Source organism: Salvia miltiorrhiza, chromosome 4, assembly GCF_028751815.1.
Source record: "Salvia miltiorrhiza cultivar Shanhuang (shh) chromosome 4, IMPLAD_Smil_shh, whole genome shotgun sequence".
In the NCBI taxonomy this organism is placed as follows: Eukaryota; Viridiplantae; Streptophyta; class Magnoliopsida; order Lamiales; family Lamiaceae; genus Salvia; species Salvia miltiorrhiza.
Genome location: NC_080390.1, coordinates 25,419,414 through 25,446,082, shown reverse-complemented (window position 1 = coordinate 25,446,082; position 26,669 = coordinate 25,419,414). Strand labels below are relative to the sequence as shown.

At 41.7% G+C, this 26,669-nt stretch overlaps 1 pseudogene; it reads right to left on the bottom strand.

The window, feature by feature from the left end:
* LOC131023203 (uncharacterized) overlaps nt 1-26,669 on the bottom strand; it is a 71,165-nt pseudogene that overhangs the window by 17,531 nt on the left and 26,965 nt on the right.

The window sequence follows — 26,669 nt, the reverse complement described above, 5'->3', positions numbered from 1 at the left end:
CTTTCTCCAAGATATTCGGCCAAGGTGGTGCGGTAGTTGGCAGTTTCTGGGCAATCTCTTCTGTATGAGCTTCTCTGACAGATTCTTCAAACGTCGGTATGCCTTTTCCGGTTGATTTAGCTGCAGTGCTTGGCGTTTTGAGCATACTGACATGCTGCTTTTCTGAATTATTCTCCTCTTGCAGTGTTGCTCCATCAGCTTCTTCGGTCAGATCGATACCAGCCTTTGTTTCAGACTCGAAGAGTTCAGCATCCTTTGCTATCGCTTCCATTAACTCCTCCCAAGTTGGTTCTCCTTGTGGTTCTGGTTGGGACGAGGGTGTCTGTGATATGCCCTGTACTGGAAGCAGTTGTTGATTTTTTCCTTCTCCATATCCCCACTGGGAGCTTGGATCTTTACTCCATTCAACATTGTAAGAGTGAGAGAGTGGATCATACTTCTCGTGCTGGTCATCATTTTTTCCCATAGCAACATCTTCCATTGGTCCATCCTTTAGGGAGAAAGGGTATCCATCAGTCTGATGCTCGGTCATGTGGTCTGGGCCACACTGACGAACATTCTCCGGTGTGATCAAGACTACGACAAGTTGTTTGAGCTCTATGATCTCATTCTTCCACTCGTTAAGGTTGCCATTCTCCACATTCTTTGGTGCTTCCAGATTGCATTCATATGCTCCCAACTCCGTAGCCATACATTCAATGACTTGCAAAACATCTTTGGGTGTCTTGTCAAACATCGAACCTCCACATGCCGCAATAACGAGTTTTCTCTCGTATTTCTTAAGTCCCATTATGAAGTGCTCCACCAGATTATATTCAGGAATTTGATGGTGTGGGCATTCTTCCAATAACCCTTTGAATCGGCTCCAATACTCGTAGAATGATTCGAGCTCTCCTTGTTTGATGTTCTGTATGGTCCTCCTCATACTGAAGACTTTTGCTGCTGAGTAATACCGCTCTAGGAACTTTTGTTGCATCTCAGCCCATGTGGTCACACTGCCAGCGGTCAAGCCATAGTACCAATTCCTTGCCCTACCTTGTAGTGTGAAAGGAAACAAGAGCAACCTGATGTATTCTCCCATGGATGCCTGGTTATCCTCCGTAGAGCATATCATCTCGAAGTCTCGGAGATGTGTGATTGGATCATCTTCAAGCATGCCATGGAATTTGGACATGAGTTGGATCAGGTCTGTCTTCAGCTCATACCGGCCTTCGATGGTCGGTAAGGTTATATCGCTGGGCTTCAGGTTCAGGTTAGCCGGGAATGCCAGTTGACGCATGGTCTGCGGGGCAGCAGTTGCCATCCCGCGTCTCGCCGTACCGCGTCTCACAGTAAGCGGAAGATGAAAAGTGAAGAGTAAAATTATTGCGCGTCACTCCCCGGCAACGACGCCAATTTGATGCGACGCGCGTGCCCGTCGCCCGGCGCGCGGTATCAAAAATATTTTGTGTATGCCTTAAACGGACAGTACACGCTCCTATTGCTTGCAACCAAAGAATAGTCTTAGCAGCAAGTATAGGGTCGATCCCACGGAGAGTGAGGAACTACTTTACTCTTCGGGTGCACAAATTGAGTTGTCACGGTCTCAACCTGTTTATCTGCACAAGTAAACTTAAACAAAGATCAAATATAACAAGGGGTAAGGTTTACGGTTAGGTCATAACTGTTGTCAACATTTATTTCGGTCATAGGCATACTGATGATCCGTCCATGATCCATATAAACTCAAGGCGTGGCCCAAAGACATTGGGGCGTTTCAAGAGGCTATACTTCACACTTAGGATGGTTGAGTCTATTGTAGTCACTTGGTCCGAAGGTCACACAATCCCCGGTCACAAGGCAGTACTTCACTCCTCCTTAGATAGTAGTCATACCCGTTACTCACCAAGTATGACCCTCACCAACCTTCTCTCCCGAGGTCCCCAACTCCGCACTTTGAGTGACACATGCCTCCTAGACACAACCATTTCCGGCTTTGTCAGCCGACCAGTCATAGACATGCTACGGCGCCGAGATTGCTTTCCTCGTTTGATAACCATGGCTTTATGCCTCGTCACAGTTGATGCATAGTCTCTAGAGAAGCCCAAGACTGAGGAAGGACAGTGTATCCCATCAATCCTTTCCTCACCTTCCGGATCTACAACGCCTTTTGTTGACGCTGCTCAGCTACTCGGTCGTGGGTATACCGGTTCTCACGCCCTGGTATGCCCTGGCCTTTGCTTAACACGAACATCGTTTTACCGAACGGAGATCACCCGTTAGGCCCCTACTGTCCATGGTTTGGCACAAATCCGTCTGGAACCACGAGACTCAACCGAAAGAACAAATGCCTCACAAATGTTTACATATTGACAACAATTATTTCCACCCCTTAAACCTCACCAAGGGAACTACTCACGCATATTGAAAAATGTAAATGCAAAATAAAATAAACACATGAATGAAAGGAAATTCGAAATACTTGATATAAAAATACCTAAGGCAACAACCTTGGCTTTGTTCGTCACAACGGAATTGAAATACGAAAAGCAAATAAAGTGTTTGGTACGAAAAATGTAAAAGAACTAAAAGTAAATTATTTTCTTGGTGAACTAACTAAAATCTAAGTCTAGAAGAGCACTAAAAATTCGTCTATGAGTTGTGAAAACTGAATGTAAAACTCCTAAAACTGCCAAACTGCCCTCTGCCAGCCACACATGCTGAGGTTTATATAGCAATTCGGTAAACCCTAGCCGGCAGACCAAATCTGGCAGATTATTTCCTTCCATATTTAGCTTGATCCTTGATTTGATTTGATAGCTAATGGATCTCCAGCGGATTTGGGGTTGATTCCACATTATTCCAGATCCTTCCATTGCTAGAATTCGCCAGAATCTTCCATGCAATCTCCTCCACACGTCTTTCCATATATAGCTCCAGCTGTTGACTGCTGTTGATGGGAATGGTCATACTAGCTTCTTTCTTCGGTTAGCCTCATACCAAGTGGTACACTTCGAACGTTCCCGCGCCTCGAATTGTTCTGAGGGGTACTTCGCCGAGCTCTCTTCCTGGTTCATATATAGCCCATCTGTGTTGACTGCGACTGCTGTTCTGGCCTTACCAACTGCTTCCTTCGGTTAGCCTCCCACCAGGTGGTACACTTCGGAGATTACCGCGCCTCGAATGGTTCTGAGGGGTACTTCGCCGAGCTCTCTTCCTGGTAAGTTTCACTTCTGGAAGCTTGGATAGTTTTAGTCCGGTAATGCCCATTCTGACCATATTTCGTGCATATGCCCTTTTCCGAGGTTCATCCTCTTGAATACCTGTTTTCTCCCCAAGACGACTCAAACAAAACAAAAGAAAGAGAAAAATAGGGCCAAATGGCCCAAAAGTCGAAGACGCATCACTGTACTGGAGGTGGGTTTCTTTGGCGCCAAAACCTCCTCAGATCTGGAGCTATCCACGGTCTCAGTTCTCTCCGGATTTTCCTCGGTTTGCTTGCTTTTTCCCTTCTCAGCGGGGGTTGCTCTCCTAGTTCTGCTCTGGATCTCCTTGCCTTTCGTCTTACTTCCAGCCGTCGCCGGTCTGGTCTTCGTGGGCAGAGGGGGTTTGGTGACGTCCAACTTCCTTTTTGCTCCGACCCTTGCCACCTTGCTTTGAGGGGTGAAGGCCTCCATCTCAAACTCTTGGGTGGCCTCCTCTCCTTCTTCTTCTTCTCCCTCTTCAGACGCCGTCGCCGTCTTCCCTTCCTCGAGAGATGGCGCCTGTGGTGCAGGGAGGATCGGAGTGGATTCCCGCTCTTTGGCAGTTCGAGCGGGAGTTGTTTTCTTCAGAGCTTTCCTAGGCTTTTTCACCGGTGGGGTAGGTGCGACCTGTTCTTCCTCAATGGCCTTTTCCGATTTCTCGACCATTTCCCCTGCCGCCTCTTTTTCGGCCTCATGCTCCTCTTCCACAGGAACGTCTTCTGGCCCTATTTCCTCTGTCTGACTGACCACGACCGGAACTTCTGTAGCTTTGGTAGATGTTTCCTCGGATGCGGTTCGTCTGGTGGTCCGTTTAGTCGGAGGTCGGGGCTTGGCAGCCTTCTTCTTCGCCGGGACTTGAGTGCTCCCGGAACCAGTTTCACCTTTTATTTTCGCCATTGCGGGTGCCTAGGATTGAGAATGTGCTTGAGAGGTTAGGGTTTTGGGGTAGGAAATTATGGGACTGGGTGGTTTTTAAAGTGGTACGAGCAGTTACTGAAATTGAAGGCAGTGGAATGTGGTGAAGATCGTGTGTAGCGGTTATGGAGATTTAGGGTTTTTGGGAGAAGTGGGGGTAGTGTTTTAAGGGAAGTGGGGGTGACGGTTATGGCAGATTTTAGAATTAAGGAAAGAATAATCTCCCCAAAATTTGAAATTCAAATTTTCCTTCGGAAACCCAAACGTTTCCATCACATCATGTCCGTCTGCTGCATCCGCCTTTCTGACGTCATCCTTCCTCGGTTAGCCCTCTTCTGCTTGCAAAACTCCCAAAAGTGGGTTTGAAATCACCACTGGGCCTCCGCCCTTATGCTTTCGCCGGCCCATTTCTCCTGCAAGTCAGTGCATCCAAACAAAACAAAACAAAATAAAATAGAAGAAACAAAAAGAAATTCGGTAAAGACCATACCGAAGATACCACACTGGGTTGCCTCCCAGCAAACGCTCTTGTTTCTCGTCTTGAGCTCGACTCTTCTTCACTCGTTACTCGTACTCAGGGTCGAGAAGGTGGCATTCCTCCTTCTCCTTTTCTACTTCAGCAAGCTCATGATAGGGCTTTAGGCGATGCCCATTCACCACGAACGTATCAACTCCATTGTGATCATACACTTCAATGCTTCCGTTTGAAAAAAATTCTTTGATCACGAATGGTCCTGACCACTTTGAACGAAGCTTCCCAGCCATCATCTTGAAGCGTGAATTGAAAAGTAGGACCTTTTGTCCTACCAAGAATTCCTTCTTCCTGATCTTGGCATCATGGATCCTTCTGGTTCGCTCTTTATAGAGTACCGCATTGTCGTAAGCTTCCAACCGAAGCTCTTCTAACTCACTCAGCTGCAACTTTCGTGTTTCTCCAGCTAGAGTCATACTGAGGTTAATCTGCTTGATTGCCCAGGACGCCTTGTGTTCGATTTCCACAGGCAAATGACATCTTTTCCCATAAAGCAAACGAAACGGGGACATTCCAATGGGTGTTTTGAAAGCAGTTCTGTATGCCCACAACGCATCCCCTAAATGATCACTCCAGTCCTTGCGGTTGGGGTGCACCACCTTTTCCAGGATGCTCTTTATCTCCCTATTGGAAATCTCGGCTTGGCCATTCGCTTGGGGGTGATATGCAGTGGTGACCTTGTGTGTCACCCCCATATTCTTGGTTAGCGCTCTGATAATGGCATTACAAAAATGAGACCCCTGATCGCTGATTAGAATTTTGGGTATACCATATCTCCCGAACACTTGTTCCTTCAGGAAACCTGCCACGGTATGAGCATCATTACTTGCGGTTGCCTTGGCTTCAACCCACTTTGATACGTAATCCACTGCCACCAGAATGTATTCGTAGTTCTTTGACCTTGGGAAGGGCCCCACAAAGTCAATCCCCCATACGTCGAAAATTTCGACCGGCATGATTGGAACTTGTGGCATTTCATCCTTTGCGGTAATACCTCTAGTCATCTGGCATTTCGGGCAGCTCTGTACCCATTTTCTTGCATCCGCAAATATCGTGGGCCAGTAGAATCCACTTTCCAAAATTCTGTGGGTCGTGCGCTTTCCTCCAAAATGACCACTATTTGCTGTTCCATGACACATGTCCAAGATTTGGGCATGCTCATCCTCAGGTATGCATCTCCGTATGACCTGATCTGCTCCCGTTCTCCAGAGATATGGATCCTCCCAGTAGTAGTATCGTGCTTGCACGAGTAACTTCCATTGTTCGAACCTTGTCAATCCTGGGGGTAACTCCTTGGTAATCAGGTAGTTAGCTATGTCCGCATACCAGGGTTCCTGCTTGGTTAGAGCACACAGTTCTTCTTCTTCCTCTAAGGTGCTCATGGAATATAGCTTCTCGTCTGGAAAGGTATCGGTAATGGGCATACCATCATCCTCTTCCAGTTGCAACCTGCTCAAATGATCCGCCACAAGGTTCGCAGCTCCTTTCTTGTCCCTCATTTCTATATTGAACTCTTGTAACAATAAGATCCACCTGATGAGTCGAGGTTTGGATTCCTTCTTGGCCATCAAGTATTTCAACGCGGCATGATCCGTGTAGACCACCGCCTTTGTTCCCAAAAGGTAGGAACGAAACTTCTCTATGGCAAACACCACCGCCAAGAGTTCTTTCTCAGTAGTGGTATAGCTGCACTGTGCCGGATTCAGTGTTTTGGATGCGTAGTAGATCACGCAACTTTCTTTGTCTTTCTTCTGCCCCAGTACTGCTCCAACGGCGTGGTTGCTGGCATCACACATGATCTCGAATGGTAAGTCCCACTCCGGAGGTTGAATAATGGGGGCTGATACCAACTTGCTTCTTAGAATCGTGAATGCCTCCTTGCAATCATCATCAAACTCAAACGGCACATCTTGTTGAAGAAGTCTGGTCATGACCTGGGCAATCTTGGCGAAGTCTTTGATAAATCGCCGGTAGAAGCCTGCATGGCCAAGAAATGCCCGTATGTGCTTTACGGTTGTAGGGTAGGGCAATTTGGCGATGGAATCAACTTTCGCCTTGTCCACTTCAATTCCCCTTTCTGAAATCACGTGCCCCAGCACTATTCCTTCCCTTACCATGAAATGGCATTTTTCGTAGTTAAGGACCAGGCTCTTCTCCACACACCTTTTTAATACAAGCTCTAGATGTTTCAAACATGTGTCGAAAGAGCTCCCATATACGGTGAAGTTGTCCATGAAGACCTCAATGCAATTCTCCAGCAAATCGGAAAATATGCTCTTCATGCACCGTTGAAAGGTTCCTAGTGCATTGCATAGTCCGAATGGCATTCTCCGGTATGCAAATGTTCCAAATACGCAGGTGAAAGTGGTTTTCTCCTGGTCTTCATGTGCCACAAAGATTTGCATGTATCCAGAATATCCGTCTAGAAAACAGTAATAGGCATTACCGGCCAATCTCTCCAGCATCTGGTCGATAAAGGGCAATGGGAAGTGGTCTTTCCTGGTTGCATCATTCAGTTTCCTATAATCAATGCAAACTCTCCATCCAGTTTGCAATCGGGTGGGCACAAGCTCGCCCTGATCATTCTCCACAACATGTATCCCAGATTTCTTCGGTACGACATGGACTGGACTTACCCATTGGCTATCGGATATGGGATAGATGATTCCCAATTCCAACAGTTTTAGAATTTCTTTCAATACCACTTCCTTCATGACCGGGTTCATCTTCCTTTGAGAGTCTCGAACGGGTTTGGCTCCCTCCTCAAGGTAAATATGATGCATGCATTCCGTGGGACTGATGCCTTTAATATCAGCTAACGTCCAACCGATGGCTTCCCTGTTTTCTCGTAATACTCTGACCAATCGGTCTTGCTGCACGACGGTTAGATCAGAACTGATGATAACTGGTAGCGTCTCTTCTGGTCCCAAATAAGCATACTGCAAATGCTTAGGTAATTGCTTGAGCTCCAAAACGGGTGCTTTTTGAATTGAAGGTAACAGCTTCTCGTTCTGCCCATACTGAGCCAATAACTCCGGTTTGCTTGCCTCTGTTCCCCCAGCTAGATAGACCTCCTTGATTAATTCCTTGATCTTCTGGTCTACCTCAACCTCGGCTTCTAAAGTGCTTTCTCGGAGAGAGTAAAGCTCCATGATGGCTTCCTTCATCTCATCATCCTCCATATGTTCTGCATCCCGATCAGTCAGACCATACTAGATCACCTTCTCTGTAGTATCCCTGGAACCAAAAACAATCCCTTGTTCCTGCACCAAAGGTTCAAATACATCGACCATGTCTACCGTTTCCCTTGCCTGTTTCCTCTTCATGGTCTCATAGATGTTGAATTCCACTTGGACTCCATCGAATTCACATGTCAAGATTCCGGTTTTCATATCGATCTTAGTTCCAGAGGTCATCATGAATGGCCTCCCCAATAATATGGCATTCTTTCCTATTTTGGGTCCGGTATCTAGAACATAAAAATCTGCTGGGAAAATCAAATCCCCAACCTTGATCAGTACGTCTTCCACCACTCCTTCAGGGTAAGCGTTGGACCTGTCAGCCAACTGTATGACCACACGGGTGTCCCTCATCTCACCAATATTCAATCTCTTGTATACAGCCAATGGCATCACATTGATGGAGGCTCCCAGATCCATCATCGCTTTATCCATGTTGGTTCCTCCTATGTTGCACGGAATGGTGAACATCCCTGGATCCTTTCGCTTCGTGGGTAGCTTCCGTTGGATCACCACCGAAACACTTTCTCCCATCACGTATCGGACTTCTTCCTCCATTTTGACTTTTCTTGAACAAAGATCTTTCAAGAATTTGGCATATTTTGGAATTTTCCTGATAGCATCGAGTAGAGGTATGCTCAACCCAACCTTTTGAAACATCTTCATCATTTCACTTGCTTCCATTTCTCTAGCTTTTTGTTTCAGGCGTCCTGGGTAGGGTGCCTCGGTTGGGTTGCTACCTCCAGCTTGCTCATCAGTTGGACCTTTCCCACTCTTACTCCAGCTTCCTCGAAGCAATTCAGCCTCTGCTAACAATTCTTCCTCCTTTTCCTCTCCTTCAGGAAACTCGGTTAGCACTACTTGGGCATGCTCTCTGGGGTTGATTCCCACGGCTGGGAGTTTACCAGCGTTCTCCTCCAGTTTGGCCATTGCTTTAGTCAAGTGACTAATTTGCTGATTAGTCTGGTTCATCCCGGCACGAATTTCTTTGCGAAATTTATCACTCTCCTTAGCCATGCTTTCGATGGCTTCTTCCCAAGGTGCTCTCCGATGTGGTGGTTGATAAGGGGGTTGATGTTGATTCTGGTTGTGGTGCTGAGGTGGTCCCAACTGGTACTGTTGTTGATGCTGGTTCTGATTATACTGAGGACGTTGCACTGGTGCGCCCATATTGTTCTGCTGTTGGGGCTGACCATCTTGCTTCCACCGAAAGTTGGGGTGATCTCTCCACCCCGGATTGTAAGTGTTTGCATAGGGATCATACTTTCGTGGATTCCCATCATGTCCTCCAATGGCATTGACATCAACAATATCCTCGCCAAAATTTGGGCAATTTTCAGATTGATGTCCTGTGGCATCGCAAAGGCCACACTGGCGAATCTTCTTCGGTATAGTCAAGCCCGACAGAAGTTCCTTGAGTTCGTTCATGCTCTTCTCCATAGTTTTCTCCAGTTTAGACATCTCTTCCTTCTCTTCAGCTCTCCTCGGTTTTTCCAGATTCCTTACATGTCCTTCATCGCGTGATTCTTCTGCCATGGTGCCTAACAATTGGAAGACCTCCAATGGGGTCTTACTCATCAACGATCCATTGCAGGCTGCTAGGACCAAACTGCGATCGTTCTTCCGCATGCCTTTTACAAAACTCTTCACCTGATCTTTTGGAGAGATTTGGTGATGAGGACAATTGCTTAACATTCTCTTGAATCTCGTCCAGTATTCATAGAAGGATTCTAGCCCATCTTGTCTGATGCTGCGGATATCCCATCTCACTACTAGAAAAACGCTCATAGATAACGGATTTTATCCGTTATCTATGAGCAAAAAAACCGTTGTGTATAGTGGTGTTATCTATTCTATACGTCATACACAACGGTTTCAAAACCGTTATGTATAGTAGCATAGATAACGGTACGATGCGTCATACATAACAGTACGCATCCGTTATCTATAAAGGTTATACATAACGGTTTTTCACCGTTATGTATTAAGATTTTTCCGTTATGTATTAATTTTTTTTTTATTTTTTTTTTATTTTTTTTATCATAGTTAACAGTTTTTTACACTTTTTATAACGGTTTTAACCGTTATCTTTGATAGAATACATAACGGTTTTTCACCGTTATGTATTAAGATTTTTCCGTTATGTATTAATTTTTTTTTATTTTTTTTTTATTTTTTTTATCATAGTTAACAGTTTTTTACACTTTTTATAACGGTTTTAACCGTTATCTTTGATAGAATACATAACGGTTTTTCACCGTTATGTATTAAGATTTTTCCGTTATGTATTAATTTTTTTTTTTTTATCATAGTTAACAGTTTTTTGCACTTTTTATAACGGTTTTAACCGTTATCTTTGATAGAATACATAACAGTTTTTTGCACTTTTTATAACGATTTTTTGCACTTTTTATAACGATTTTTGTAGTTTTTATAACGATTTTAACCGTTATCTTTGATTAGAATACATAACGATTTTTTGCACCTTTTATAACAGTTTTTTTGCACTTTTTATAATTGTAGTATATTTTTAAATTTTGCAATTTTTATAAAACGACAAAATGATAAAATCAACAATAACAATTTTATATATCATCCGAAATATTCATACATTACCATCCAAATGAACCAAGTATCAAGTATACATCATCATTGCATATTCGATTCAAAATTGAAAGTACCAACTATCTTATAGCTAAAACAAAAATCTATCATACTATGTATTCTAGCACTAAGTCCTCAAGAACTAGTTGCTCTTTCCTGAAATCCTTCTTCCTCATGAAAGTAATCTGCAATAGAGATTTAGTGAAAAATGAAGAATGACCGCTACCTTCAGAATTATTAAAGTGACAAACTAAAAAAATAGGCACCAAGATAGGCAATCGTATGAGGTAGCTTAAAGTGCACCTGAGCCCTTCTTTTCTCTTCCATCTCTTCTTGAGGGCTTCGTTACTGCACCTCAGCCGAGCTTCTTCTTCACGCCACCACGGAGGCGGAGGACCAGGTGGAGGTGGACTCCTTCTGGGAAAGGCGGACGAGAGAGCGACAGATCGAGGCACGACGAACTGGGGGAGAGCAGCATATGCCCATCTCAAGAGTTCATATCTAATATGCCAGCCAACAATATACATAACTCTCTCCAAAACCAATTTTCTTCTAAGTGAAGGAAAAAAGTACCTTCGACGCTGTCGTATTTGCTCTCTTTCCTCAAAAGTGCTGCTAGGATCGTAACATCCCAGTAAGAATTCCCAAACTTCACCACTAATTGATGGGTGAACACCCTATTATTTGTCAAATAAAAATAAAGAATTACTTTCAAAACCATAATTTTATTTAAAATTCACCAGGAAGGAATCACAATAAGTATAACATTCTGGTATTTTGATAATTCAGAAATAAAACTAAGACATAACAGAAAGCAAACAAAACATAGGACTAGAAACATTCTCTCCTGGTAAATTAACATTTTCCTCATGGGAACTACAAAATCCCAAACAGCTAAAAGGAGAAACATTATCCTTGCATATTAGGAGTAAAAAGGAAATGTAAAATATAGTAGGAGTAAAAAGGAAATGGCACTTTGAAATCGTAAACAGAAAGAGTTAATCAAAAAAGAAAGTCAATGATTACCAAGCTAAATACTAAATGGTAGCCGTTTAATCAAGCTAAATGTCTGGTTTAAGGCATTCAAGCAGTAGAGTTAATCAAAAAAGAAAGTCAATGATTACCAAGCATCTCAGGCAGGGGAAAGTTACAGCAGACATCAAAATTCAGTAGAATCGTGGTAAACACAGAAACTTGATTTATATAACTCAAACCTGTAGAAACAAGTAAACCACATTTCAAACATCAGATTCTATCTTTTCAACCAAGCTTTGTGTGCTATCATAATTAATTACGCCAAACTTACATTCCTACTCCGATGAATATAAACAGATACAACTTTCCAGTGAAGATCGCCTGCACCATCAACTTACATTCCTACTCCGGTGAATATAAACAGATACAACTTTCCACTGAATGTTGAAACACATAATTAGACAAGACAAGTACCTTAAGCAACAAATCCATACATTCAAATGAACGAGCCTTGATTGCACACACAAGAGGGGTCTCCACTCTCCACAACTACATAACAATTACATGGCTGCAAAATAGAAAGCAGCAAAGGGATTAATCAAAAGAGCAGTATAAGAAATATAAACTTCCAATAATACTACATATCCACCAGCTGCCAGCATATTTTCATAAGTTAATTCAGCAATCTCACAAGATTATATCAGTATATATGATTGGTTAAAATAGCAAATTTGACCAACTAAGAATAATGTTAAATTAGTAAATGAAAGGTGAAAACCAAAATATAATGCTTACCTACCACAAAGGACAAGTCATTGACGTAGATGAACAAGATTGCCAGCGTGCACTATATTGATCCATTTTACTATGCAGTTATTACAAAATTTATCTGAAACATTTTAGCTTAAACATCAATGGATAATTGAACCACAATATACCTTATTCTTTCTGGATAAAATTCCAAAGCAGCAAATTCACAAATACAGCTTGAAATAAAGGCTAGACAGCATACAAAGTCTTCTCATCACTATTCAGTCGTATCACAAGCTTGGATTTCACACATATAGATCTTCAAAAAACCCAAATAAGAACACACTGCAACTACAATTTCATGATTGTTTCTGACTAATTACTAACACTAAATTGAACTAATTCCTACAGAAACTGAAAACAAATAGAAATACAGTCCAACCTAGACTTTTTGACTGCATTCAAAATACTGAAGTATCTGAAACTTATGTTCTCTAGCAAGCTATCTATAACAAATGCATAACGAAACCCCACCCCCGTGGGCTCAGGGCGTTACACTATCCTTCCCTGAGCTCATAGCTCGAAAACCCCCAATTCATCCCTCAGCAAATAACCAGAACCTAAATCCACCCCCAATCCAGCCTATAAACCACTAAACGATATAAGCTTTAAGCGCCTTAGTGCATAGAGAAAATAACATGAAGATGCCATCTGCAACACATATGTACACCAAAGAAAACAGTCTGTAATCCAATCAATCTTTGAACAAAATAAGAAATTACCATAAACGAGCTCTCTGTGGAAAGAGAAAGGTGGGCCGGTGGCATCGTTTCCGCCACTGCTCGCCGGGAGTTGGAGGAGAAAGAGAGGTGATTAGGGTCTGGTGTGCCGGCGGCCATGGCTGCTGCCGCTCATTCAGTTCAGCGACGGACATCCTCTTTCTCAGCAACAAATCAATTGGAAGCAGAAGAAGATTTTATCCCTCCAGCTTCATTTGAACCCTAGCTTTGGCATTTCCACACAATTGAGATTCGAATCGTGTGATTGGGCAAGAGGGATTGAGGAATTGAAAGGGGTTTGGGCGTGTACAGGCTGCGTGAGAAGAGGTCGGCGGAAAAGGGCGGCACGAAGAGGTCGAAGTCCTAGGGTTCTAGATTTGGGGTTCTGTGGAAGACAAAGAAGGGAGACAGAGCATAGAGCCGTTGAAAGCGGCGGCTCGCCGGATTTCATCAGAGGCCATAGAGAGAGGCGATGAGGGTGAAATGGCAGCGAGATCGCGAAGAGAGAGAGAGAGATTTGGGGAGGAGATGAGACGCAGCGAGGGTGGGCGGCAGCGGCGCGACACAGCGCGACACGGGTGGGCGGCGACGGGCTGGCTCGGGGCAGCGGCGCCGGCGGCGGAGTCAAGAGGGGAGAGAGAGTCGAGAGAGACAGGGAGGAAGAACAAAACTAGGGCTTCTAGTTTTGGGGGGGTTAATTTCTAAATTTTCTAATTTTTTTTCTTTTTTTTCACTTTTAATATTCAATTTTTGGTATTTAGATTTCTAATTTAGATATTTAATTTAGATTTTATATAAGTGTTAATAAAATAAAAAAATGTTATGAATTTTTTATTTTTCAAAGTCCATATCTAGGAATAAATTCAAATTTTAGGATAAATAATTTATTTGTTACTATTTTTTAATATAATATAAGATAATATAATATTATTTTAAAAAAATTAATAAAAAAAATTATACATAACAGTTTTTAGAGACGCTCATACATAACGGTTCAAAAACCGTTGTAAATGACTCTTATACATAACGGTTATTTAACGTTATAAATAAACCGTTATAAAAGATGGTCATAGATAACGGTGGCACAACGGTTTTGTAATACCGTTATGTATGCAACTAATAGATAACGCAAAAACATAACGCATTTGTTCAAACCGTTATCTATGCATATAGACAACACTACATAGATAACAGATTTTTCGAAAACCGTTATCTATTCCTAAAAGTGCGCTCATACATAACGGTTTTTGAAAAAAACCGTTATCTATGCACTGTTATGTATGTAAACTTTTGTAGTAGTGTCTCATCCGCTCCACTCGTGCTGCTGGGAATAACTCTTCCAAGAAAGCCTGTTGCAGTTGTGCCCATGTAGTGACACTGCCTTCGGGCAGGTCATACAGCCATCTTCTTGCGTTGTCGACCAAGGTAAAAGGAAAGAGTATCAACTTGACATACTCTTGCTGCTCATCAGTTGATTGGTGCATGATTGTCATCTCGAAATCTTGGAGATGGGTATGAGGGTCATCTCCTGGGTATCCATTGAACTTCGGTAAGATCTGAAGCAATGAGGGCTTCATGTCATACCGACGAGGTGCGAACGGATTTGCGGGTAGGGTGATTCCGTTCGGCCTCAGGTTGAGGTTAGTTGGGTATGCCAACTGTCGGAGGGTCTGCTCCGGTACGGCTTCTGCTTGTTCAGCCTCTGCCATAGCTTCGCGTCTCGCTATTCGAGCTCCTGCGCGCAGTCGTCTTTCTGTACGATCAGTATCAGGATCAAACACCAAAGCTCTTACAGCTCTACGAGTTCCACGCATACACCAGTAGCGGAAAATGGAGTGAGGAGAGAACAAAATTGTTGCGCGTCATTCCCCGGCAACGGCGCCAATTTTGACACACACCCGTCGTGCGGTGCGGACAAAATACCTGTGTATGCCCAGTACAGACAGTACACGCTCCTACGTCTCACAACAAGAACTTAGTCTTAGCGGTAAGTGTAGGGTCGAATCCCACAGGGAGTGAGGAACCACTTTGTTCTCCAACGACAAACTGAGGTGTCACAATTCTCAATCTGTATACTCTGCACAAGAAATAAACAAGATCAATAATAACAAGGGGGTGAGGTTATTTGGTTAGGTCATAACTGTTGTTAACATTCGTTTCGGTCATAGGCATACTGATGATCCGTCCATGATCCTTATAAACCCAAGGCGTAGCCCAAAGACATTGGGGCGTTTCAAGGGTTTATAATTCACATTTAGGATGGTTGATCCCATTATGGTCACTTGGTCCGAAGGTCACACAATCCCCGGTCACAAGGCAGTGCTTCACTTCTCCTTAAATGGTAGTCATACCCGTTACTCACCAAGTATGGCCCTCATCAACCTTCTCTCCCGAGGTCCCCAACTCTGCGCTTTGAGTGACACATGCCTCCTGGACACAACCATTTCCGGCTTTGTCAGCCGACCAGTCATAGACATGCTACGGCGCCGAGATTGCTTTCCTCGTTTGATAACCATGGCTTTATACCTCGTCACAGTTGATGGATAGTCTCTAGAGAAGCCCAAGACTGAGGAAGGACAATGTATCCCATCAATCCTTTCCCCACCTTCTGGATCTACAACGCCTTTTGTTGACGCTGCTCAGCTACTCGGTCTTGGGTATACCGATCATTGTATCTTGGTACACCCTGGCCTTTGCTTGACACGGACAGCGTTTTATCGAACGGAGATCAACCATTTGGCCCTTACTGCCCATGGTTTCAAACAGATCCTTCCGGAACTATGAGATTCAACCGAAGGAACAAATGCCTCACGAATGTTTTACATGTTAGCAACAATTATTTCCACCCCTAAAACCTCACCTAAAGAATTACTCACACATAACAGAATTCATAAATGCAAAATAGATTAAACGCATGATGGAGCAAAAGGAAATACTGGAATAGATAAATAATACATAGGCTTCAAGCCTTCGATCTTGTTCAAATGCAACACACAACGGAAATAAAGAGAATAGTACTAAAACGTAAATTGTTTGGATGCCACATACGACAAATTAAAGTAATAGCTAAGTAAAAACAAAAGTTCAAGTGCCAAACGTCTTTGCACGCTGCACACCATTAGTCTTTTATACTGCCGAATGGTTGAGGTCTAACCCTAGCTGCGCCAGCTCCAAATCTTCGCCGGGATCTTCTTTCCTTAATTAGCTCAATCTTTGATTGATCCGATTGAAGATGGCTTCCAGCTGCAAGCTTAGTCAACCTTTCCCATTCTTCTGATCCTTCCAGTTTCTTCTTTCATCTTCCACGTGCTTTTTCGAAATCTCCGAGATTGACTTTCCTTTCGTGGCTCTAGCTGTCTGCTTCTTGTGGTAACGGTCAGATGGATTGCTCTCTTCGGTGTGGTTCATACCAGGTGGGTTGCTCCAGGTTCCCATGCCCCAAGTTAAATTGGAGAGGTACTTGTTGGCCGAAGCTCCCTGCTGGTAAACATGACTTAGCAATCTGGGCTCGGTAATGCCCATTCTGACCGCATTTCCTCCGTTTCCGCTCCACTGACCTTCCTTCCTCCACAACTTTGTTTTTCCCCCGGACAGACCTGTACCGACACAAATAAAAAGAAAAATAGGGCCAAATGGCCCAAAAGTCGAAGACGCATCAGACGTGGCAGGGGATTCGTCCCTGAACAGCCTGTTCCACAAGTAGCACCGAATCGTACTGCTGAAGAAAAGTTTCGTAAGGAAAAGCCTCCAACGTTTGATGGTCTGGGTGATCCCACGGACGCCGAGAAATGGGTCAGGGCAGTGGAGCGAATTTTCAGCTACATCTGTTGCGAAGACGGGGAGAAAGTGACTTGCGCGTCTTACCAACTGGTAGACAAAGCCGACTTCTGGTGGGAGTCGGTGAGGCGCACAATGACTGAGGAACAGTGGAAAAATTTCACTTGGGAAGATTTTAAGAATGAGTTGTATGAGAAGTACATACCGGGATGCTATAGACAGAAGAAACAGAACGAGTTCTGGAATTTGAAGCAGAGGGCTGGGACAGTGACTGAGTATGACAGGGCTTTTAACCAGTTGTCACGATATGCACCAATGTTAGTGGACACTGATGAGAAGCGCGCAGAGAAATTCAGGAATGGACTGCGCCACGAGATATCGATCTCCCTAGCGAGTCAGGAAGGTCTCACTTATGCACAAACACTGAGCAGGGCTCTCACCATTGAATCATTGCTACCAAGGGAGAAAGGAAAGGCTCCTGGAAACTCTGGTTTTATACCACCTCAAGATGGTGGTAAAGAAAAAAGGAAATGGAACGAGAGAATGGGTGGAAACCCTGGAAATAGAAATGGATTTGGGAAGAAACCATGGGCTGTAAACCAAAATCAGAATCAGCCTCAGAACCAACAACATCAGGCAATTATTAAAACACTTTGCCCAAAGTGTCAGAAACTCCATCTGGGAGAATGCCTGAGAGGAATGAACGTCTGCTTTACCTGCGGAGAAACTGGGCACTATGCTCTGGCATGTCCAAGGAAGAGAGGACGAGCACCGCAACAGCCACAGAACCAGGGTCGTGGAGGACATCGGGGGCCGCCCCAAAATGCTAGGGCCATATGCCCTTAACCAAAATCAAGCAGCGGGAAACCAAAGAAACTTGGCAGGTATGATTAATGTCTTTGACGTACCGATAATAGCTTTGTTTGATACTGGAGCGTCCCACTCTTTCATTTCACATGCTGCTTGTAAGAGATTAGAACTGACTCCACAATTGGCTGAGACAACTTTAGAGGTTAGCACCCCTGGTGGTGGAAGATTGGCTGCTAAAGACGTTATCTCGAATTTAGAGCTGAACATAGGTGCTGAAACGTTTAAGGCAAAATTGTATGTCATCGCTATAATAGATTTTGACATGATCCTAGGGTTGGACTGGCTTACACAAGTCGGTGCCACGATACTGTGTAACGAGAGAAAGATCTCTTTCCAATCCGCTGGAAAGGAGAAAGCAAGTTTTCATGGCATAAGAATGGGAGAAAGAGTACCAGTGATTTCAGCAATGAAGGCCACGAAGATGATGAGGAAGGGAAAATGTCAGGCTTTCCTAGTCAGTTTGACAGGAGAACATGAAGTAGAGAAAACGATCGAAGAAGTTCGCGTAGTTCGAGAGTTCAAAGATGTCTTTCTTGAAGAATTGCCCGGTTTGCCACCAGACCGACAATTAGAATTCACGATAGATCTGGAACCTGGAGCAGCACCAGTGTCCAAGGCACCATACAGAATGGCCCCGCCGGAGCTACAAGAATTGAAAGTGCAACTACAAGAATTGTTGGACCTAGGTTTCATACGACCAAGCGTGTCACCGTGGGGAGCACCAGTCCTATTCGTCAAAAAGAAAGATGGTTTACTAAGGATGTGTATCGATTATAGGGAATTGAACAAGCTCACGATAAAGAATAGATATCCTCTTTCGAGGATAGACGACCTGTTCAATCAGTTGAGAGGAGCCGCACTACTACAAAAGTTTACATACATAACAGTGCATAGATAACGGTTTTTTTCAAAAACCGTTATGTATGAGCGCACTTTTAGGAATAGATAACGGTTTTGAAAAAATCCGTTATCTATGTACTGTTGTCTATATCCATAGATAACGGTTTTTGAAAAACCGTTATGTTTTTGCGTTATCTATTAGTTGCATACATAACGGTTTACAAAACCGTTATGCCACCGTTATCTATGACCATCTTTTATAACGGTTTATTCATAACGTTAAAGAACCGTTATGTATAAGAGTCATTTACAACGGTTTTGGAACCGTTATCTTTGAGCGTATCTAAAAACTGTTGTGTATAATTTTTTTTCATTAATTTTTTTAAAATAATATTATATTATATTATATTATATTAAAAAATAACATATAAATTGTTTATCCTAAAATCTGAATTTATTCCTAGATATAGACTTTGAAAAATAAAAAAATCATAAAATTTTTTTGTTTTATCATTAAGTAATACTTATATAAAATCTAAATTAAAAATCTAAATACCAAAAATTGAATATTAAAAGTGAAAAAAAAGAAAAAGGAAAAAGGAATAGATTTTGCCTTAGGTTATTTCACCTAAACATTTTCGCGCCTAACACCTTCGATCCCGCGCTGAATTTTTCGTTCCTTTGCAATTTTCATTCGTCTGCAAGTTTGGTTCCTCAAAATTTTCGTTCGTCTGCAAGTTTGGTTCCTCAAAATTTTCGTTCGTCTGCAAACGGAGGACCGTCGTTCGCCCTTCCTCTGCCTGTTGCGCCGCCACCCCTGCTCGCCGAGGCGCCGCCCTTCATCTGCTCTCAACATCTGGTCGCCGTCGTTCAGGAAATAGAGAAGCTGACGTCCGCAAAAGGGGGAAGCTGACTTCTGCAAAAGGAGGACGGCCGTTCGCCCTTCCTCTGCCTGTTGCGCCGCCACCCCTGCTCGCCGAGGCGCCGCCTTTCATCTGCTCTCAACATCTGGTCGCCGTCGCCCGCCCTTTCGCTTTTCGTTGCGCCGCCGCCCATTCTCTTTTCGCCACGGCGAGCCCCTGCTTTGCTTTCTGCAGCGCCAGCGATTCCAGGTTCAATTGAACTAGGGCTTTTTAATTGTGAAATTAATAAGTCTCGATTGAACTAGGGCTTTATTTGTATGTTTACATTCTTTATTTTTGCTCCAAAGATGATTTGATTTATGATATCCTCTAGTATCCTTTTCTATTGATGACAAAGTGCATATTCCAATTACAACGGAGATGCATATTGTTGTTTCTGCAATCTGCAAATTCCTTTTCTTAAGCACTTCATCATCATATGTATAATTCTCAGCATTGTCAACATAAACCTGGGAAAAGGGGCAAAAGTAGCATCGACCAGTGATGTAAGACTTCTAAGCTAACATCCCTTCAGCCTGAATGAAACTCTTCGATGATTAATATCAACCAGAGTGCCCATATTAAAAAATAGATTGGCAAGATTGCCCCTTCTAATCCTACTTAGGCAGGCCCAGGTCCTTGTTGGCCATCAATTAGCCATTTGGTCCTTATGTGCAGCTCACTGAGTGCATATGACATTATACATACACGACCTGAAAATAACTCATCTAAGTGATAATTTCCAAGTTCAGACACAATAATGTTACCCACATATTCTGAGAGGTGCTCTGCAGTTTATCTAAGAATAAGAAAATAACTACATGATTTTCAATTAAACTAACTAAATTTTCAATTTGTGTGTGTTTGTTGACGTTTCATGTGAAGCCCAACAGAACTTTCGCATCTTCAAGAAATCATTATGTGTGATAATTAAACTTCCTAAAAATGGAGAATCCTTAAAATTTTTGAACAACTTTCCTTTTGATCTTGTGATAGGTTTATCATTTACATTTATGTTGTTTTAGGTTTGAAAGCACACGGTGATAGAGAGATTGACAAAGAGATAAGCTTGAAGGTGAGTTTTATATCCTCTTGCTTTTAGTTTTGCACCATGGCTCAACTGGCAGCCATGGTTATGTAAATACCCTATATAGATTTTAGAAGGAATCTAGGTGCTCTTAGTTTTGCACCATGGCTCAACTGGCAGCCATGGTTATGCATGAATATCATAGATAAGCATGTATCTAGGTAGTCGATATGGAGAGTAGGTTGGGGAATGGCTCGTTCCATTCCATTTGTTGCTGTGGTGATGGCTTGGAGCCGATTATATGTGCTATGTGTGTTTGTGCTGTGTGTTTTGATGCTTACACTTTAGTTTAGTTTGAACATTTATCATGAACATGCTATAGATTGTAAAATATGGTGTTGTGGGCTAGCAGATATAAGGAGAAAAATAGCAAAATATATAATTTGAAACGAGAGAGGAAACACATGGATTGTGATTATTAACAGAACCAAATCAAATCTTAGTACTTAATAGTATTAGTATCTCTCAACTACCAGTTTTGTACTGCACAGCAAATATCTGTGCAATATTTATAACTGGACTAATTACACTTCCATCACAAATCTGAGTCACAATACTAGAAAGTTAGAAACAGTAACTTTCCCGTTGATAGGAGTATTATTTTTCTGTTAAGACTTAAAATCATATTAGCATTAGATACCAATTAAATCAGTTGACTGATGGCCAATTAAATCCGAGACAGATTCTAGATATAAATCCAATTAACTAAATATGATATTTGAAGTACAACTGGAGAATCTTAAATAAAATAATTTAACAGTTACTAATTATTACATACACTACTGTATAGGTTTATTATGTGGTTACTAATTAATTATTTGATAAACTGCCACTATTTAGGTACATTACGTGGTTACTTACGGAATTGATAAAAATGAATAAATTATGGATGTCAAAGAATAGATTATCACAAGAGTATGAGGACGGAGTTGAAGCTTTTTTGAATTTTGCAGTCCAAAGTGGTTGTGATGCTAACTTAATCTCTTGTCCTTGTGCAAAGTGTGCTAACACTAGGAAGTATAAACGTATTGTCGTAAAGGGTCATATAATAATGAATGGTATGGACATGACATATAAGAAGTGGCTATGGCATGGTGAAGGGCAGACATCATCTCTATCAACACATGATACTAATCGGGTTGGACAAGGGGATACGAGATGTAGTGTTGAGGAACCAATAGATATGATTCACGATGCGTATGATGTCTATGAAAATAACCCAACCCATTTTCAGACGTTGCTTGAAGACGCTGAAAAACCTCTATATCCTGGTTGTAGTCAATTTACCAAGCTATCTGCCACTATTAAATTGTACAATTTGAAGGCGAAACATGGTTGGAGTGATAGTAATTTCAATGATCTATTGAAATTGGTAAAAGAAATGCTCCCTGAAAGCAATTCCATGCCTTTTTCTTTGTACGATGCAAAGAAAACCTTAAACACCCTAGGGTTAGATTATGATAAGATTCATGCCTGCCCCAACGATTGTATTTTATATCGGAAGGAGTATTTAGATTCAAGTGATTGCCCTACATGTGGGATGTCAAGATGGAAGGTGAATAAGAAAGGTAAGGCTATGCCTTGAGTGCCGTCAAAAGTTCTGTGGTATTTTCCTCCAATACCAAGATTTCGAAGAATGTTTCGTACTCGGGAAATTGCGAAAGAGCTAGTTTGGCATGCAGATGAAAGAAAGCGTGACGGTAAGTTGCGTCATCCAGCTGATGCACCGGCTTGGAGATTAGTAGACAACAAATGGCCCGATTTTGGCAACGAACCCAGAAATCTTAGATTAGCTTTAGCTACAGATGGTATGAATCCACACAATATGATGAATTCTAACTATAGTTGTTGGCCTGTTGTACTTGTCACGTACAACCTTCCTCCGTGGTTATGCATGAAGAGAAGATTTATGATGCTAACTCTATTGATTTCTGGTCCCAAGCAACCCGGGAATGATATTGATGTATACTTGGCACCCCTAATTGATGACTTGAAAGAGTTATGGGAGATAGGCATCCAAGCATATGACGCACATCGTTCACAAAGCTTCACACTTAGATCTGTTCTATTATGGACAATCAATGATTTTCCTGCCTATGGAAACTTGTCTGGGTGTTCTGTTAAAGGATATAAAGCATGCCCGATTTGTGCAGATCAAACTCATTCTAAATGGCTACCGTACAGTAGAAAAGTATCTTATACAGGACACCGACAATTTTTACCTGAATCCCATCCATACCGAAGGCAGAAGAAAGCGTTTGACGGCGTACAAGAGTTGCGGGCTGCCCCAAAACCTCTAAGTGGCACAGAAGTTTTTGAAAGAATGCAAGCATGCAATTGTGTGTGGGGAAAAACAAAGGGCAGAAAAATATCAGATGAAGTGAATTCTAAGAAGAGAAAGAAAAAGGATAAAAAAGAGCAAAATGAGACAAAAGAGTCAGTTGGTCCTTCCGTAGGCAACTCATGTTTCAAGAAAAAGTCAATTTTCTATGAGTTAGAGTATTGGCAACATTTACATGTTCGTCACATACTCGATGTGATGCACATCGAAAAAAATGTTCTAGAAAGTCTAATCGGTACATTGCTGGATATTCCTGGGAAAACCAAGGATGGAGTTGCTGCGAGAATGGATTTGGTACACATGGGTGTGCGAAATGAGTTAGCACCAACTGTGGTTGGGAAGAATACATGTTTGCCGCCTGCATGTTATACACTTACTAAAGAGAAGAAGCGCAAAGTCTGTACTTCATTTCTTGGAATGAAGTTTCCCGATGGATATTCTTCAAACATTAGTAAGCTCGTATCCATGAAGGATCTGAAACTTAGTGGATTAAAATCACATGATTGCCATGTATTGATGCAACAATTGCTTCCAATAGCTATTCGTGGTGTTTTGCCTAAGCATGTGAGGATTGCCATTACTAGGTTGTGTCACTTTTTTAATGATATATGCAATAAAGAGATAGATGTGCCTAGGTTGGAAGTAATTCAAAAAGACATAGTGACAACTTTGTGCCTGCTTGAGAAATACTTCACACCTTCATTTTTTGACATCATGGTACATTTAACTGTACATCTTGTGCGTGAAGTTAAATTGTGTGGTCCGGTGTGGTATAGATGGATGTATCCTTTTGAGAGATACATGAAAATTTTGAAGGGGTATGTACGCAATCGTCATCGACCAGAAGGGTGTATTGCCGAGTCATATATTGTAGAAGAGGCTGTTGAATATTGCTCGGAATACTTAGCCAATACATACACTATAGGGATCCCATCTTCTAATCTTAAGGACAACCTGACAGAGTCTTCATCAAGAGCTACAGTAAAAGTAATCAGTGATGAAGAATGGGAGCAAGCTCATCGTTATGTGCTAACAAACGATGCCGATATTGATCCCTATATTGAGTAAGCTTGAACTATTAATTTCATTTTTCAACTTAGTGAACAAAGGTCAGATCACTCTAAATCCAATAACTTCTATAGGGCTCACATGGCACATTTGACAACAATGTTTCCTAAGAAAGCTAAGATGAAGAAATGGCTTCAAGAGGAACACAATAGGCTTTTTATTACTTGGATGCGTGAGCAAGTAAGTACTCTATTGGAAATTATTACTGTTTATGTTATAAAAAATTAACTTATATTATTCTTTAACTTGTTTGTAGGTTGCAAATACAGCTATCGACTCTAGATTGAGATTTCTTTCTTTTGGGCCTAGCAAACGTGTAACACAATATGCTAGTTACACTATTGATGGTTTTGTTTTTAATACAAAAAACCGTGATGATTTTAGAGTGGCTCAAAATTCTGGAGTTAGCATACATGCAAGTGTTATGCAAGTTGCCAGTTCGAAAGATAAGAATCCAATTGTTTGTGACATGTTATTTTATGGAAGAATTGAGGAAATATGGGAGCTTGATTACACTGCATTCCGTGTTGTAGTATTTAAGTGTAGTTGGGTGGACAACAAAAGTGGCGTAAGAGTGGATGATTCTGGCTTTACCTTAGTGAATTTGAATAAATTAGGGTACAAGACAGATTCATTTATATTAGGTAATCAAGCTAAACAAGTGTTCTACATTCAAGATCCTGAGGATGAAGCATGGTCTGTAGTTCTTGCTAGTCCCAACAAACGATACACTGAAGAAGTCAATCGTGATAATATGGGAGACATTTCTGTCCAACTCCAAGGTTTTTCAAGAACAGTGCCTGTAGTTGATTCAAACAATGCGTCAGATGAAAATGAACCACCATGTGTGCGTGAAGACTGTGATGTTATTTGGGTTGACAATGCTAATATGTAGTTTGGTATGAGTTTTGCAATATTTATTTATTTTTTTGCACCTAATGATTATATAGTTATTTTTACATGTTTGTTAAAATAATTGTTGTTGCTAATGATATACATTACTGACCTTGTCCAGGGAGTGCTCATTTAGGAAGCACAATTGTCGATTCTAAAATATCATTACTAGTGCTACAAAACCTAGTTTGATAGGCGATTCAATGAGAACTTGAGCTTTCCTGCAGGTGTTTATGAAAGATTAAAGAATGTTATTATTTTCTCTTACATTAATTATAAAAGCAAATGGTGAAGAATTGACCAAAGATCCTTCTCTCATACTTGATACTTGTTTGTCATCGTTTTCTGATAGTGAGAAATAACTGCATCATCTGGTGAAAGGAACCTGTATCTTTTTCCAATCTGCAGTCAAATTGAAGTTTTCCCTCTTACTTTAATGTCCCCAACAAATGTTTGCTATTTAATGAACATTTTGCAGTAACTATACTCTCTAAATTCATATTATTTGTTTTGTAGACGTCTGATTTACACGGTGATGAAGATATAGACAGAGCTGTGATGTGGAAGAAAGCAAGACTGACCAAGGACGGAGAAGTTCAGAATGATAACTTGAAGAATGCTTTCGAGAAAATAGTATGAAATTGCATTATGTTATTTTAATTTAAATTATTCATTAAATTGGACAAATGTTTTAACCATTTAATTGCTTAAAAATAACAAGATGACTGCATAAGGGAAAAGGAGGAAGGCCGAGTTGATTCTTCATCTTGTTCAAGCGATTTGCTATCACGTGCCCTGGAGAAACCTGAACATAGTGGCCGTGTGCGAGGTTTAGGGGCAGGGGTGAAACCCAAATCATTCTTTGAAACACCTAGAGTTAAGAAACAAGAAATTGATGAGAAAGCGCAAACTGAGCTGGAAGAAGCAAAGAAGCAAATAAAAGAACAAGATGGACGCATACTTGTTCTAGATAAAGTGATCTACGAGTTAGTAAGCAGAATTGGAAAACTGGAATCGAAGGTGGGTGATAAGGACGATAAGTCTGAAGGATTAGGCAGCTGTTCTGTGATAAAGCCTCAAAAGATGCAGATTGAAAACGATGAAGACATGAAGGTGGTTGAAAACGCTGAAGACATCAAGGTGGTTGAAAAATCAGTTGGGTAATTTTTAATTCTTTCTAGCAGCCTATTAATATTAATTAATACTTCTAACATATATTGTGTTGTGTATTTAGAGACCTGATAAGAAGACACGTGGAAAAAAGATTGAAAACGATGAAGACATGAAGGTGGTTGAAAACGCTGAAGACATCAAGGTGGTTGAAAAATCAGTTGGGTAATTTTTAATTCTTTCTAGCAGCCTATTAATATTAATTAATACTTCTAACATATATTGTGTTGTGTATTTAGAGACCTGATAAGAAGACACGTGGAAAAAAGATTGAAAACGATGAAGACATGAAGGTGGTTGAAAACGATGAAGACATTGAGGTGGTTGAAAAATCAGTTGGGTTGGAGGTATTATGTGAATACTTTTGAAAAATATTTTTGGTCTTTTCTTCCTTTCATCTATTTTTGGTCTTTTCTTCCTTTCTAATTGATGTAGGGGAAGGTGGTTAAATTACTTGAAGACGGATCCAAAAAACTTGTAGCTTACGGAACGGTCATGGTTACTGGAGATGTCCTTCACGGATCTCCCTTTCCTAAAGACTACTTACGTGTGGCGATTGATGAGGTTGTTGATGATAATGCACGATTACCCAAACCTATTTCAGATGACATGGTTACAGTGGGAAATGCATTAGGAACCCATGTAGCATGGCCTACTCATTTGGTGGTGGAGAAATCAATTGAGGTAATTTTAATTCTTTCT